Raw genomic sequence first — 17,955 nt, 5'->3', positions numbered from 1 at the left:
AAGACACCTTCTTCAAGCAGTGGTACAGGAAGAAGTCTGCATCCTTCAAGAAAAACATGATTTCCATGCAGGACAATGCTCCATCACACGCGTCCAAGTACTCCACAGCGTGGCTGGCAAGAAAGGGTATAAAAGAAGAAAAACTAATGACATGGCCTCCTTGTTCACCTGATCTGAACCCCATTGAGAACCTGTGGTCCATCATCAAATGTGAGATTTACAAGGAGGGAAAACAGTACACCTCTCTGAACAGTGTCTGGGAGGCTGTGGTTGCTGCTGCACGCAATGTTGATGGTGAACAGATCAAAACACTGACAGAATCCATGGATGGCAGGCTTTTGAGTGTCCTTGCAAAGAAAGGTGCTATATTGGTCGCTGATTTGTTTTTGTTTTGTTTTTGAATGTCAGAAATGTATATTTGTGAATGTGGAGATGTTATATTGGTTTCACTGGTAAAAATAAATAATTGAAATGGGTATATATTTGTTTTTTGTTAAGTTGCCTAATAATTATGCACAGTAATAGTCACCTGCACACACAGATATCCCCCTAAAATAGCTAAAACTAAAAACAAACTAAAAACTACTTCCAAAAACATTCAGCTTTGATATTAATGAGTTTTTTGGGTTCATTGAGAACATGGTTGTTGTTCAATAATAACATTATTCCTCAAAAATACGACTTGCCTAATAATTCTGCACTCCCTGTATATATGTGTATGTGTATATATAAATATGTGTGTGTGTATGTGTGTGTGTAATATATATATATGGCCTGTATTTGTATAGCGCTTTTCTAGTCCCTAAGGACCCCAAAGCGCTTCACACTACATTCAGTCATTCACCCATTCACAATGGCAAGCTACATTGTAGCCACAGCTGCCCTGGGGCACACTGACAGAGGCGAGGCTGCCGGACACTGGCGCCACCGAGCCCTCTGACCACCACCAGTAGGCAAACATGGGGTTAGTATCTTGCCCAAGGATATTTGGCATGCAGCCAGGAGGCAGCCTGGGATCGAACCACCGACCTTCTGATTAGTGGCTGACCTGCTCTGCCACCTGAGCTACAGCTAGTATAGGGAAAGTTGAAAAGAACTTTGAAGAGAGAGTTCAACAGGGCGTGAAACATATACATATACAGCATGTATATACATGCTGTTTACTACACCAAAAGTGAAAACTACAAATAATCATGCACTACTTTGTGTTTGAAAAATTACAGAGAGCTGATGAGTAGCACATAACAGGGTAAGCAAGGTTTCTGAGGAGGCTCAGCACTTGTAACAAGCAAAAGACAGAACAGGCTAGGTCAGCACAAGCGGGTATTTACAAACAGCAGGTAACAGAGATGGCCTAATGTCCACCATGTGACAATGACACATGGTGGACATTAGAAGAGAACTGTTTACTGGATACAAGGCAGAAGGTTTTTTATATTTGTATTTGTATTTTATTGTGTTCTCTTTAAAATATTTTTATATGTCCAATTTAAAATCCTTCTCCTTAAATAACAGGATCATGAATAATCAGGCCCCATCTTATCTTAAAGACCTTATCACCCCAATAGGGCACTTTGGTCTCGGGGTATTGCTGTCCAGTGTGTTTGAAAATAAAATGGGAGGCTGAGCCTTCAGCTTTCAGGCTTCAGTTTGTGTAATTAGAAGACAGGCCTTCTGATTCAGGAGTGGCATTTCGATTTGATTTTCATTTGATTAGGCTTCAAACGTTACTTTTTCATAACACTTATACCATGGGTTGTATCAGTTCACTCTGAACCATTCCTTAGCTACAATGCAATATCCTGCTGGGAGCTTCTCATGATAGAGTGAGTGTTTCTTCTTCACTGGTCTCTTTTCATTCTGTGTGTGTTTCTATGCCACTTTGCATTTAATCATTAGTTATTATTAAAGTCTGGCTTCCTTTCCTGTCTCCTTCCCCACACCCCCAAGTGACCATGGTTTTTCTGAGTGCTTGCTCATAGGGGGTTCTTCACTTCTTGGAGTTTTCTCTCTCTTGTTGTATTGTCTTTCCCTTTCAATAGAAAGCACCTTGAGGCCACTGATGTTGTGATTCGGTGTTATATAAATGAAAGTGAATTGCTCTATTTATCTGTTTTATAACATTTTCAGTTCTCTGCAGAATAGGTGGATAGAACGGAAAACCCCCCAAATGTGTGGTCTTCACCTTTGCATTATAATCAGCTCTTATGGTTCATGAGTAAGGGGGAGGAAAATGGTTGAATGGTTTATAACTATTGAGGAGCAGGGATTTCAACTTTTATTTTTATTTCAGACACAATCGTGAGCACAATGGTGAAGTGCAAACTGTTTCCAGGAGCTAATACGAGTATGTCCAGAAGACTTATAGTGGCATAAATCTTTAGAAATACTGCTCTGGCAATTCCCAGGTTGAAAACTTTTCTTAGTTTAAACTCAAGAGAAGTTTTCAAACTGCCAAAGCCTTCTTGGCACAGGTGCTAATTTATAAAAGACACTCCCCCTTTTAAACAAACATATTTATTACACCAGGACTTGATATGAGAATTTCATTCATAAAAAAAATAAGCATTTTCAGTTCTTGGATTCCTGGGTAGCCTTATTTTTCTATAAGATGGATTGCAGACAAGTGCCACTAGAGTGAATATCAAATTACTCCAAATAGCTGTTATGGCCCCAAATTACAGTTATTATTAAGCTTGAGATGAGCCTCTCCATCACTTGTCTGACAAACTGCAGGGGATGATCTAATGAGTAATCTGCTTTATTGTGTACAAAGGAACAAAACAAAATAAATCAGGGGAGGATGTACTCCAAATTGTTGCCGTCTTGCAGTCACTCTTATTACTGAAATGACCATGAAATAAAAGACCAGTATTTATAATAATATTGACCCGATTCTGGAAGTAAGTAGTGTGACAGTGTCAGTGCAGTCAGTATGGTCAGTATTTAAAATGCTTTAAGGTGACTGCTAATATAAATTGGTATGTTTAAAAAATGTGATTAGTTTGGCATTAATGATAACATGTGATTATTAATGCCAAACTAGTCTCTGCAGCTTCAACTGAGTCTCTTACTCATGACTCGATAGCAAATCAGGAGACCTTATTCACACATTCATACAGTTTGTGCTATATACCTTGTTGAATCCTCCCAATTCTTTTGATCTTTGGGCTGAAGGAAGAACGATACTCGGCGTATAAATGCTCAATCAACAATCTTTTATTCGATACAATTCAACACTTTATGAGCATAAACCATCTGGAAGGGAGATGAGCGCGGGAGGGTGTCCGCCTGATCTCGAAGTGTCTGAGCGTTCCTCCCATTCTTATAGCTTCAGCCCCCTCCACCTAGTCATAAAACCTAAACATCCACATTCTTTCTCTCTCTCAGTGAGCCTGAGTTATGACCTTGGCTTCCTGTGCAGTCTGTTCTGTTCTTTTCTAATCAGACAAATAAGGCGATGACTCTCTGAAAACAGTATTTCTCAGCAGTATCATGCATCATAAAACAATATCATTCATTCACAATAAATCAACAGTCTAATGTAATACAAATCAGTTTAATAAGTGTAATAGTTATCACCTTCTTCTAAGTCAGGAGAATAATGCAAACTAAAACTACATAATGATTTCACAATCTTTAATTAGGGGCATAAAATAATATAATAATCTCACAACCTTTAAACACTGTCTGTTATAGACATACCTACACTCTCATGTATGACAAATCACAACAACAGTAGTCAAATGTGTGTTTCATGACACAAATTTGGGTCTTTCATAATAAAGTCAAGATGACATAGTTTGTTACCACCTACCCATGGGCTGATGTGAGCAAAAGTACAAGATGGGAAAATAAATGCAAACTGACTAACTCTGACAAGGAAACACTAGGGAACAAAGACCAGGAAATAGGACAGTGCACTCTGGCAAAAGACAAGGGGAGACTGAGAAAATATTTACACAGGAGAGTGATTGGGAAAAGTGGAGACACATGGGAATATACCTGGGGCAAATTAGACATAACGAGCGAAACTGAAGACAATACACAGGAGACAAGGATAATCAAAATTAGGCAGGTGTCACGGTCCTGGGTCGGTGACCCAGCATTTTCTGCTTTGTATTGTTAATCTTTGATTTCTTGATGTTTTTGTTTGTTCCTAGGTTGTTGTTTTTTTTTAAACTTTTTTTTATTGAGCATCAACAACATAGTACACAGCAAATTCAAAAGTGTTAAATGTTTTGGTGTTAATAGTCTTCTTGCAAAAGTAGAGTTAATTTTACTCTAAGCAGAGTCACATTCTTTTAATGTAACTCTGAGGTGTAAAATGATAGTAGTTAAAATCGAGTGTTAAAAATGAGTGTTTCTCTGTCAAATCTGGAGGTGTTACAATGGAAACATTAACTCTTGACCTCTTAACTCTGAACTCCTACAGGGGCTATGACACCAATAGAGTAAATTCACAGACTCCTCCCCCAGCACGGCTCCAATGAAGTGAAGCCGTTTCAGAACATTTTGCTCTACATATTTGAGTTGTTTGCCATGCTTGGTGAGTCATTTTTTCAAAGATTGTTTCAATTATTATTATGAGCTTTTACTTCTGTGGCTCTTTGGAGTTGAGACAAAGCTGTGTGGAAGGCATTAGCCATGTTGCTCGCTGATAGCATAATATTCTGTTTTAGCTAGCTGAAAGGTATTGTTTGCGGGCAAATACCACAGCCTTGAAAAAAAGCTTGCATGTGAATTTTCAGTCAAACTTTTGGTCAAATACACCTAAAACAATGTCTAGAATGTGAAATGTTGGTATAATGGTGCTACTTGAAGCCTGAAAGCGATCTCCCTTAAAAAAAAAACGAGCAAACAGCAGTAGCAGACGTCCTGACTCGATTCTACGTTAGCATAGATCCCTCCAGAGTTTTGTGCACACGGTTTAGGTAAAAATGAAAAAGGTTGAGGTTTTACATTTAGTTCAGTATTACCTGTTGCCTGTGTCCTTGTCTTTTGGGAAAATACTTTACACAAGTAATGTCTCAAAGAGGATTCCTTTTTTTTTTTTTTTACTGTGCTGCAATTGTTTACTGGATTATTTGTGCCATTAATTAGTGTCAACTAATTTTTATTCAATCTCCGCACAGGATATGCTTGTGAAGATGGAATATGGGGGAGAGCAGAAGTGCGTTGAAGTTCCACAAAGGGATGAATGAAGGACATGCATATTGTATTGAAGAAATAGGTGATGAGAATGCTGTTATTTGCATTTACCATGTCAGACCTTTTGATAAACACAATTCTAATGAAAGTGAGAACATGTACACTGTTACATCTTTCAGAAAATGTTTTGAAATTGTGGTGCACAGTTCAGAATAAATGTTTTTCAAAAACCATTGCATCTTTTTAGTAAATGTTTATTTCCAAAAGAAATTTCTAGAAGTTCAGAACAGTAAAATTCCCGCTTTTTAGAATGAATTAGAAGATAACTCTTACGTAGTTAAACTAAAATACTCTTTGAGAGTTAATATATAAACTCTTAACACCAAGTGTTAAATTATCAACTCCAGACAGATTTGGTGTTTAACACTAAATCAGAGTTAACGTACCAACTCTCAAAAAGAGTTAAATTAACACTCTCTGGTGTGGACCCATATAGACACTTTAATAGTGTTGAAATCAAATCCGACAGTGTTAATTTGGACATGCTGGATTTGCTGTGTACAAAGACATAGATATAGCAAGGCCACAATGCTCCTTTTTATATATTTACCCCACCCCAAGAACATATTGGACACCGATCCAGAAGGGGAAAGAAATTAAAATAAATAAATGAATAAAGTGAATTTAAATGAGGTACAAGGAAGTTCACCATATTTGAAGATGTGCACTTAAAGGAGAATAGTTTACACAAAATGAATCCCAATCACACAGAAAAAATAAAAAAGCATCTTTCAGGTGGGTATGGTTTTAATTTTCTCTAAATGTATCCCAAACAGCAAAGAATCTCTCCTTCGACCCCTTGAGAGCGTACTTTATCTTTTCCAACTGTATAAATTGTGTCAGGTCACTGAACCACAGAGCCGCTTTGGGTGGCTTTTTTGATTTCCAATGCAACAATATCCTTCTGCTGCAAGCAGTGTAGTGAAAGCGACTATGTTTTTATGACTGTTACTTAGTGTTCTATGTCTTCTCTCTGTGACACCAAATATGCTCATAACTGCATTGGGTTGAAGCTCAACATTCAATGCTTCGGACAATGTTTTGAAAATTGTTGAGCAGTAGGCTTTTAAAGTTGGACATGACCAAAACATATGTGTTAAATCTGCAGAGGGATTTCTACATGTCTCGCAGCTTGCATCTATGTTTGGAAATATTTTGGCCAGTCTTGCCTTGGAGTATTGAATGCGGTGTAGAATCTTGAACTGTATGATGTTTAATTTGGCACAGAAAGTGCTGTTGTTTACTCTTAAAAGAGCGCTCTCCCAGGTCTCCTCCTCCAAAACCACCCCCAGCTCATTCTCCCAGTCTGCTTTGATCTTTGCCATTGTTATATTCTGAAAGGAGGCTATACAATTACTAATTCTTCAGATTAGACCTTTAGACTTAAATGTTAGTTTCAACAGATCCTCTACAGCAGTAAATGGAGTTATATTTGCAAAGTCAGGGTTATGATGATGAAGGAAGTGACGAACTTGGAAGTATCTAAATAAGCTGAACGAGGGAGGTCAAATTTGTGTGACAAATCCTGAAAACTTGCCAAGACACCGTCTAGGTAGGTTCAAGGTTCAAGGTTCTTTATTTGTCACATGCATAGTTATACAAGTATAACACACAGTGAAATGTAGTCTGACACGCTCCTCGACATGTGCAAAAAAATTGGGGGGGGGGGGGGGGGTGTAGAGGAAGAACATTATATATATATATATATATATATATATATATATATATATATATATATATGTAGTATATACATTGGGTGAATGTGCAGTAGTAGCAGCAAGCAGGTGAATTCTGTACATTAATATGAATAGACATCTGACTATTTTACAGGATAGACAGTATAAACACATTTAAAATTAAAGGAATTGAAATGTACATTGTGCCTTGGTTTAGTGTCTGGAAGAGTCCTGTCTCAGTCAATTATAGATGATGTGAGAGGGCGGGTGTGTGTGTTTAGGGCACGGATGGCTTGGGGATAGAAGCTCCTCTTGAGTCTCTCTGTCCTTGCCCAGAAGATGCGGAACCTTCTACCAGATTGCAGAAGTTGGAACAGTTTGTTGCCAGGATGGGACGGGTCCTTCAGTATCTGCGCTGCTCTAGTCCAGCATCTCCTGGTGTAGGTGTCCTGAAGCGGGGGGAGAGCAATCCTGCAGCAGCGTTCTGCTGTACGGATCACTCTCTGGAGAGCTTTTTGGTCCTTCACACAGCTGTTCCCAAACCACGATGTCATGTTCTGTGTGAGGATGCTCTCCACAGCGCCTGTATAGAAAATCCTGAGGATCTTTGGAGAGACCCTGAACTTCCTCAGTTGTCGTAGGTGATACAGGCGCTGCCTAGCCTTTTTGGTCTGGACCTGAATGTGGGCAGCCCATGTCAGGTCTGAGGAGATGTGGACACCAAGATACTTGAAGGACTGCACCCTCTCCACTGGAGCTCCATTGATGATAATGGGCTTGTAGTCTCTGTGCTGACCCCTTCTGAAGTCCACCACTAGCTCCTTGGTCTTGCTGACGTTCAGCTGGAGGTGGTTGTCCTGGCACCACGATGCCAGATTCTTCACTTCATCCATGTAGGCCGTCTCATCGTTTTTGGAGATGGCACCCAACACCACTGTGTCGTCAGCAAACTTCACAATGGTGTTGGAGCCATGGGTGGCCACACAGTCTGAAGTGTAGAGGGAGTAGAGCAGTGGCGAGAGGTAGGGCTGAACGATATATCGCATTTGCGATAATATCGCGACATGATCAAGTGCAATTTTCTAACCGCAAAGGCTGCGATTATACTCTGGACATGTCCAAATTCATGGGCTGCATCCTCCTGAGGCCGCATTTGTAGACCGATTACGTCACAGCGACGCGCCGAAGGCTGTCCAAATTCGTAGACTCCTCCGAATGTAGCCGACAAATGCGTCCTCCTTTTCCCCGAATTTGAAGGATGGGTCGGGTGTGTCCTTCGTGGCCTACCATATCCCAGAATTCATAGCCAAACTCCAGTTTCCAACAATGGCGGCCGCTACTAAGTTTTAAAATTACTCATACTAATCTTTCTGGGTCACAAAATAGACTTTTAACATATTTTCAGGCGAGAAAGTAGTTGTGTAAACATCAAATATCTGCTCGGTTTATCAAGATATCCCATATTTGCAAAAGTGCTTCGACGTTTTCGGAGGCGTCTGCTACCCACCAGCTCGATAGCTAGCCGGGAGCTCGAGGGTTACTGATGCGGCCGAGAACGGCACAACTCCCGGCACATCATTTTCAGATCACCGCGGAGTTTCGCTGCTCGGGTTAAACGTAATATATATGTCACTTAGACAACCTAAAAATGTTATTGTTGGGCTTTTTTCAGTGTTTTGTTTGTTCGTGAGTAAATCGGTTTGGCTGAGATTAAAGTTATTAGATTAGATAAAATAAAACTTTATTAATCCCCCGGGTGGGTTCCTCCTTGGTTTTCACACAGCTGACTAAACGTCAAACAGAAAACTTATTAAACAGAAGTATGAGACAGTCGAGAATTTACACCAGTGTCTGGTTATATTTTAGATAGCAAGAAGCAGACGGCCGAGTTTATTAAACTCCACCGAGACAGCGGTGACGCTAATCAGAACTAGACCGTCCAATTTCACGCCTTTAAACTTTAAAGGCGTGTTTGTGTGTGTGTTTATACAATTGCTATTATGTTTGCACTTTATGTGTAATGTTACTGACTGCAGAGATCAGTAAGATGTGTGTATTTTTTATTTATTAGTTTTATTTATTTAATATTATTTTTTAATTGAATGACTGTCTAGTAGTTCACAGATGTCGAAAAACTGAGTGTGGTAAAGCCACTGATTTTTTTTATGTATATTTCTGCAATCTGCACATTGTACTGACTTTCATTTTAATGTTTACACCAGGGTTCCTTGTCAGCACTTTATGCTCAGATGTTTGTAAGCTAAAAATAAACTATTGTGTATGTTCAAATATACTGTTGTGATTGAAGAAGTTAAATAAAAATGTCAGTCATCAATTCATGCATCACCTCATGTCATCATAACAGAGGTCTGTCTTCCAGGAAAGAACAGTTTAAAATTAATGTAATATAGTATTGGCCATACTATATGATGTATTGCTTGTCTTTGTTTAATAATACAGAAGACAAAGACCTTAAAAAATAATCGCATATCGCATCGCAATCTTGGGGCAAAAAATCGCAATTAGATTATTTTCCATAATCATTCAGCCCTAGCGAGAGGACAGATCCCTGTGGTGCTCCTGTGTTGATGGTGATGCTGTTAGAGACGCACCTGCCCACCCTCACCACCTGAGTTCTGCCAGTGAGGAAGAAAATTATAATTATAATCCAATTATTTATGTTGTAAACTATTCATATAAATCAGGTCACTTTAACCTTGCTGAAGTGAGGTAACATTTTTTCTTATGGATGAAGTGGCCTAATCTGAGCTTTGATCATTTGTTGAATGATTTGACAAGCAGTTGGGCACTATTAGTTTTAGTTTGAAAACTAGTTTGGAATAGCCTCGTCATAAAATTTAAGTGAGCAATTTTATAAGACTTAACCATGGAATTAACACAGGCTCTACTTAGTCTGTCTTTTGCACCTTATCCAGGTGTCTGATTGCATAGACTTTGGATCCATGGCAGGTGGTGTCTTGACTCAGTTTTTCTTTTTGACCCAAACATATGTTTTTCTTTCCTCAGGGAAAAGTTCTGACAAAAGCTACACCAGTAAATCACGGAGGGTTTGGATGATTGCAGCCTTTCAGTTCTAAATGGTGGGCCAAGCATACGCATATTTATGCAAATTAATGTCTAAATGAATTTTGTGTTGCACACACTGACAGTGACCTACATAGAATCAGTTTTATGTTGTCAAATCAATAAAATATTTAAATTACATTTAAAGGTATTTGACAAAATGGCAATTTGGAATTGTTTCCTTTTTTGAACAGTCAAATGTATACATTTAAAGAGATGTACAACTTTTACATTTTTGAAAGTTACTGACTTTTATTTACAGCTGCCAACATAGACGAGGTCTTGCTCCACACCCTCAGTAGGGGCGATTTAAGGGACCTGCTTCCAGGGCCTGAAAATTTTATGAGGAGGAAACAGTTGTGGGCTCATATTCACAAAGAGGCAAGTTTTGCTGCTTTTGATTTAAAAACACCTAGCACGACACATTTTGTTTAGGACTCCTGTAATATAACTATTTTTGTTTTCTTATTTATGATGAAACTAAAGAAAAGGCGTCTCATGGATATCTCACCATGTGACCAGGGAGAAGATTATGATGCAGATTCAAGTGGTGGATCAAACATGCTTTTGCCACCAACGAGCAGTTCTGGTGACAACAGTTGTAAGTGAAAGATTACAATTATGGCAATAATATTGAAAATTGAACTGAAAGTTGATTTAGTCCTTTCTTTCCTGTTCTGTTTAAACATAGCCCTGTTCAGGGCACTACCAACTCTCTTCCCATCACAAGCTGCACCACCCAAGAAGATGGGACATGCCAGTGAAGCACTGATTCTTGTCCTTCAGGTCTGGGTTTCTTCATATTTGTTATCAAATAATGCCCCTGAAGCCTTCACTTTAACAGTTTATTTGGCATATGGTGTTTTTATCCATGCCAAGTCCTCCAACAATGTAGTTTATATTTGGGAACGTGTGCAGAAGTCTGAAATGGCACAAACACTGATAGATCAAAACATTTCAATAAAAATAATAAAGAAAATCATAAAGAAATTAAAAACAGAAATTGGAAATAATTATATATTTAACTATCACAGGTGCAGTATTTTTGTCATTTCCTAAAGTGTGTAAAGACATAATCCTAACGGTGATGAGGCAGAATTTATTACATTTTTCAATGGCATGAATATTTGGGATTTTCTATACAGTATTTGTCTATCTAAAGAAAAATAACATTAATATGGACTGTAGCGCATCTGATCTATGGTTGTCATCATTCATGTATCACCCCCAAGGGTGCACCCCAAAGGGTGCAATAAAGTGAAGTCCAAGTCTAATACATACTTGTGGTTATTTGAACTACCCTGATAGCGTTGGAGTTTCTCCGTACATTGTACAATTTTGTCTTTGTTTTTCTTTTGCCAACAGAAGATCCAGCATCAGCCCTGTTCTGCTCTTTGAAGGGTCCCGCTGTCTTATTGCAGATGGAACCACTCCCATCACCACATTTGCCACAGATGACCTCGGAGAAGGTTTGCTGTATCTTATGGCATACTACTACACCCTGCATCTCACCTATCCTGAATGTGTGGCAAGGCTTCTGTCTGCCATTCAGACTGAAGTGTTAAAGGACAAAATCCATGAGCAAGACACCACAGGCTCATACAAAACAGTCATGGCAGGCTGGAGAAATTTTTATTCAAACGTAGAGTTGTTTGAGCAAGATATAACTTAGGTCTGTGTTGGAAGGTTTGGGCCTGATAGTTTTGAAGTTGCAATTTACACTTGAATTATTTTTTTAATTCTTATGTAGGATTAAAGAAGTTATTTTACTGCTATTTTATTATCAGTATTATCATTGCATTAGAACCACGTAACCACGTAACGTGCATTAAAGCATTTATTGAAGCTGTTAACATTACATTAAAGTCTGTATTATAGGCGGTATCATAATCATTTAATAATCTGTCATTGCAGGAGCAACTGTAATCATTTTATACACATTGCATTTTGGTGCTTATTAAAGAGTTGAAGCTCAGTCAGTTAATTGATGGTCAGAAGCTTCGTCCGGCGCGATATCCGGCCGATCTATTGAGTAAAGTGGCCTAGAGCTGTGGAAAGGTTGCTTACACGCTTATAAAACACTTATATCATGTTATTCTTTATCATGTTTTATTCATTTATAATCTTAATATTAAGCTTTGAGTAGTGGCATTTGATTAAAACATTTATTCAATATATTACACATATAGTTTCAGTTGTGTACATGCTGGCCTTCTGTCTGGTGGAAAGGTTACAAGGTTTAGCTGGTGAGGTGAGAGGTGAAACTGAGTGCATTTCAGGTCGACACATATACACACACACCCACACAGTAGATGGACTCATTTATAGGTGAAAGTTTAATTGTATTTTGCTTGTGACTGCATTTTGTGCCTGCAAAAGAACAGTTTGTTGCAGAACTGCTGCTAATGTTCCAGATGATAAGCGAGCATCCAGCAGCGACAGGAAGCACCTGCCGTGGAGACGTAGAAAATGTTCTTTTCTAACTGTGTTAAAAGTTGTTAACAGAACATTTGTGGTTTTGAAACTGATGCATGTGATGACGCGGAAGGGCCATCAGTAAATACTCCCTGATGATATAAAAACAACTGATTGTGTATTGTTCGAGTGAGATCGATCCTGTCTGCGCACTAGTGATGTGCGGATCGATCCTGAAATATCGATTCCTCCGATACCAATCATTTATGTTCTAGAATCGATTCTCATATTAAAATATCGATATTTTAGTAATTTAGGGTAAATTTGTAGTTTATCATTAACAGGAACACAGTGGAAAGAAACTATAACATTCGGATTGTCTACATTCAAAGGAACTACTTCCTCTTCCAGGGGCGATCGTGGCTCAAGAGTTGGGAGTTCGCCTTGTAATCGGAAGGTTGCCGGTTCGAGCCCTGGCTTGGTCAGTCTCAGTCGTTGTGTCCTTGGGCAAGACACTTCACCCGTTACCTACTGGTGGTGGTCAGAGGGCCCGGTGGCGCCAGTGTCCGGCAGCCTCGCCTCTGTCAGTGCGCCCCAGGGTGGCTGTGGCTACAATGTAGCTTGCCATCACCAGTGTGTGAATGGGTGGATGACTGGATATGTAAAGCGCTTTGGGGCCCTTAGGGACTAGTAAAGCGCTATATAAATACAGGCCATTTACCATTTACCATCTCTTCCGCCTTTCATAAGAAACTGTGCGAAATACGGCTGTCTAAATGTCTCGCAGCCGCTGGCGTGCGCACTCACAACTACGGCTGAGTGTAATTGGAGTCATGTGTGGACGACGTGTCGGTTGGCTCAGATATTTGAAGTTTACACAGCTACATTCTCACCTGAAAATATGTTAAAAGTTTTTTTGCGACCCAGAAAGAGAAATAAGAGCAATATTAAAACTAAGTCGCTGCCTCCATTGTTGGAGACTGGAATTGGCTGGGCCACGCTGAATTCTGCGATATGGTTTTTCAATTTTGTTGTCCGGGGGGAAAATCGGGAGAAATTCGGGAGGGTCACTAAAATTTGGTATTCTCCCGGAAAAATCGGGAGGGTTGGGATGTATGGTTGTGGCAACATCACTAACCTTGTCAAACACCTCAGAGTAAATCATATCACAGAATATGACGAGCGTATGTTGAGGCGAACTAAAGAGGAGGACAGGGACAGGTGCTGCTAGGGCAAGACAGACGTCTCTCATGGAGTCCTTTAGTGCTGCAGGCAGGCAAGCTGTTCAAATAGTGCACAACTTCAGTTTTTTTTTATTTCTATATGATGAACTTTGCATTATTAAGTGATAAGAACAAGAAATCTGATGTCCTGTAATCATTATGACGCTATAATTTGAGATACAATAAATAAAATAAGTTGTTGTACAAAGTATCGGTATTGGATCAGTATCGTCGATACCACCCTGAATATTACTTGGTATCGGATCAGAAAGAAAATTAGTGGTATCACACATCACTACTGTGTACAGTGTTCATCTCCCACACGTGTGTTCATTAAAATCATTAAAATCATCGTTTGACTCACTCTCCTGGACCAGTGTTGTGATTTTGAATCCCTCCTGTATCCCTCCTCAATATTTTTGCAGTGTATCTTTAAAATAATTTAATGTACTAGTTTTTAGATTATTTGCCTTGATTTGTTCCTTAGAATAAGTGTTTTATGCCTGTTTTCAGATTCAATTTCTTCAACATTTTGCTTAGAACAAGTGGTTAAAACGTATTTTAAGTTTCAATTGCTGTGATTGGTTGCCTGGAATAAGTGTGTAAGGCTTATTGTAAGATTCAATTTGTTGACTGAAATAAGTGTAAAAGACTTATTTTTAGCTTTATTTCAATCTAGATATTGTTCTTATTTCAAGAAATCTTAGTAAGAAAAAAAACAAATCTTCACCAAAAATAAGTGTATTTATCTAGTATTAAGGAGGTGGGTTTTTCAGTGTGGTCCTAAATGCCTGGCTTCTTTCAGTGTGTACGAGTAGTGGCTCGATTATGGCAAAAATGATAATCACGATTATTTTCACTGAAATTGAGATCTCGATTATTTGACGATATTTATTTAACCCTTTAAGACCTACCATAGAACCAAGTCCACCAGAGCTTATATTTTTCTTTTTACATGCTGTAGTGCCATTTTTGGGAGCATTTCAAGTTGCTATACATCAATACAACTGTTATAGCCCATATTTTAATAATATGTATGCATTAAGTCCATAGTAATTACATTAAAACAAAAAAGTGCAATAAACTACAAAAAAATTGAAAATCTTTTTTGTTTTGTTTTTTTACATATATTTCTACTTGGGGAAATTTAAGAGGTTTATCCCTCAAAACTTTAAATACAAAAAAGTTGCAAAAATATTTCCCCACCACAGGAAATTTATTTTGAGTGTCTTCATAGTTTTATTTTGGAGATACCGCAATTTTTATATACTGCAGGAAAAACAAAAAACAATCCTATGATGCAAATTTGCAAAGAAAACAGCAGGTGCATCAAAATAAACTATTTCCAGCAGTGCAATTCGAGTTCTGAGCATCCCAGCAACTATTCAGAAAAGTCAAACATGACTTATAAAAACACCAGTATAGGCTTTTAAGGCCTACAAGTAAAAAACTACATTTTCCGCGAAAATGACGTCACTTCCGGTTTCGGACAGGAAATGGCGAACATGCGATAGTTCGCGTTGACGTCTTTATCAATGTGGGAAGTGTTACGAACAGCTGATCGGATCGGCAAAGCGTGTTTCTGGAATATTATGTTTTTGTTCCTGCAAGCGCTTTTTATGCAATTTTTGCAAAGCTTTATGTGGAAGGAAAGCGTGACCGAGGACAAGCTGATGGCATAAGTTGTAAGTACAACTCCTCCGGTTTCATATGCAAAACAAATTATTGCGCTAGCTTCCGCGGTTCCGGTTCTACAAGGATTTAAAGGGTTAACAATAACAATGTGTTGAATAATGACTTTAAAAAACAATATAAAATAGTGTGCAAATACTGATAACAGTGCAAATGTTTGCAATATAAAAAATAAATGAAAAATGTAAACATCTATGTTTAGTGAACTTTGCAGTGTTGCTGTAGCAAAGTTTACACACTATGTCTACTTGATCCACATCTGACTCCGCGAACCTATAATGTTTCCTCACCACTGAAGTTTTGTTTTTACCTCTCTTTTCAACCAACGGCAGTCACTCTCCTCTCCAAATAACTTCTGCTTAGCTTTCCGAGCTTCCCTTGGGTCCTCTTAATTGTTGTGATGCATGTTCGAAATGCAGAGAGGTGCGCTCAATTTGCCACACGGAGCAGCGCGAGAGTAAAGCACGAGGGAGGGGCTAATAATCGGCTCAGTCATTTTTTTTTATTTTTTTTTTTGCCTGTCCCGTTTGGCTCTTTTGCCATCAGAATTGTTGTCTAAAGGCAAACAAAGATGCCCAACGGATTTACTTTACCAAATTGACCATCCCAGCCTTGCCGTAATGGTCCATTTGATTCACCTTTTATTGTTTATTTTATTTTCACTTACTGAATACGGGACAGACTTGACTGGGGGAAAGAAGGGGAGAAAGAAAGAGGGAAAGATAAACAGCTGAGAAGAGGGATGGGGAGAAGGGCAAAAAACATAAACCAACAGAACGGGCAGAGAAAAAAAAAATGCATATATCGATCACCTGGATCACCTGCTGAAAAAGAAAAAAGAAAACAAGCAGAAGAGAACAAGAGTACTAGAATAAACAACATCACAATGATATATGGGAATATGACAGTAAATACTAAATATTAAACATTATTGTGCAGCACATAACATCAACAGAACACAGTGTGCTTTGAGGTAGGAGCCAAAAAGGGTGTAGTTTGTGGGTGTGATCACCCGTGTGTACACCTGTGAGCATGGACGCGCTTGTTTTTTTAAAAGGTTCCTTCATGTAATGATCTGCTAGAGGGTGTGGGGGGGCCACAGCCCCGTCCTCCAGGGCATGAAGCAGGTATGGAGGAGATCAAAACTCCAGACATCCAGAGGCCCCCAGAACACAAGAGACCAAGGAAGACCAACAGAGGGGCAGCCGCGCCACTGTCCCAGAAAGAGCTGAGGAGAGTCCCAGATGAGGGCTCACTCAGCAGCCGCGGAGCAGAAGCCAGGGGGAGTTGCAGTGACGCGCCCGTGAGCTCCGCCAGCAGCCAGCCGTGCCTGAGTGACCGAGCCCCAGGCCGAGAGGCCGGGGGCACCCCACCTCCGAAGTGGCCCGAGCGAGCCCCAGGCTCCAGGCCCCGATAAGCGGCCGCCAAGGAGTGAGCCGGTGTGTACCTGGACGCCCATCCCCGGACACAAAGAACCACCAACGCACCGATGTCTGAGGGAGTCCGCCACTGGCAGGGGAAGTGGTGGTAGGGGGAGATAGGCCTCCAAACCTTGGAGGGCCTAAGATGTCCCCAGAGAGGTGGCGCCTGACACCCAACCTGACATATAGACACAGACATACAGGCACACACAGATACAAACATCCATTCCCACCCTCATGCTCTCATATGCACTTACTCCACACTCAACCAATGTGGAGACAGACATGAAGAGACGCTGTACACACGATCACACTCCCCAAGCGTGTGAGTGTGATCACACGCTTGGGGAGTGTGATCACACTCCGGGTCTAGGTACAAACCGGGTCTAGGTACCCTTGCCCCTGGAGGGGGGAACTGCACCCAGACCCAGGTGGTGTTACCCTTTTCCCTGCGGTGGGGGGAGGCAGACCGCCCCGACTCCACAGCAGCAGGAAGGCCCCACACTCCAGACCGCAGTCGGACGGCCAACTCCTCCTCCTAGCCCCCCCGCTCCAGCAGGTCGCAGAGAATGGGGGTGAGAGAAGACTCCAAGCCTCCCTCCACCCGCTCATTGTGGTGTTGATGCATGTGTGTTCTAAGGTGCATTTAAAACCCAGGAGGGCATGGAGCTACCTGCCAGAGAGCAGCAGGTAAGCGCATGGTCCCTCCTGCTAGCCCTCAATGTCTACGTGTATTTAAAATTGAGAGGTGGGCAACGACGCCAGGGGTGGGGTGTACACCCTGATGGTACTTTGGATTCCGTGTATCGTGCCCACAACCCAAGATCCTATATGTATGTGTAATGAGAGTGTGAGTAATGTGAATGTCTAAGTTATGGGATAAATTTGAGGCAGAGGCAGCCAGAAGGGGACAGAGGGGGGGGGGGGGGGGGGGGTAGCCTCCTCTGCACTCTGGTGACATACCCCTACTCCAAGGTCCTGCATGTGTGGGTGGTTGTGGTGGAGCGGGAAGAGGGAGGCAGCTGGAGATGGGGAGGGAAGGAAGGGAGGGGCAAGTGACCCCTCCCTGGGGCCAGCTCCCCCGCTGACCCCAGTAGGCACTCCTAAACATCTATGTTTAGTGAACTTTGCAGTGTTGCTGTAGCAAAGTTTACACACTATGTCTTCTTGATCCACATCTGACTCCGGGAACCTATAATGTTTCCTCACCACTGAAGTTTTGTTTTTACCTCT

The 17,955-nt window shown here is 40.5% G+C and overlaps 1 long non-coding RNA gene across 1 annotated transcript in view; it reads left to right on the top strand.

Annotated features, from left to right (window-relative positions):
* The window catches only part of LOC146658379 (uncharacterized), a 231,591-nt gene that overhangs the window by 5,288 nt on the left and 208,348 nt on the right, over positions 1–17,955 (top strand). The window lies entirely within an intron of this gene.

The sequence above is a fragment of the Rhamphochromis longiceps genome, linkage group LG11, assembly GCF_057381845.1.
Source record: "Rhamphochromis longiceps isolate RC_006_pf linkage group LG11, R_longiceps_female_GT1.1, whole genome shotgun sequence".
NCBI lineage: Eukaryota > Metazoa > Chordata > Actinopteri > Cichliformes > Cichlidae > Rhamphochromis > Rhamphochromis longiceps.
This window is presented reverse-complemented; position numbering and strand designations above follow the sequence as displayed.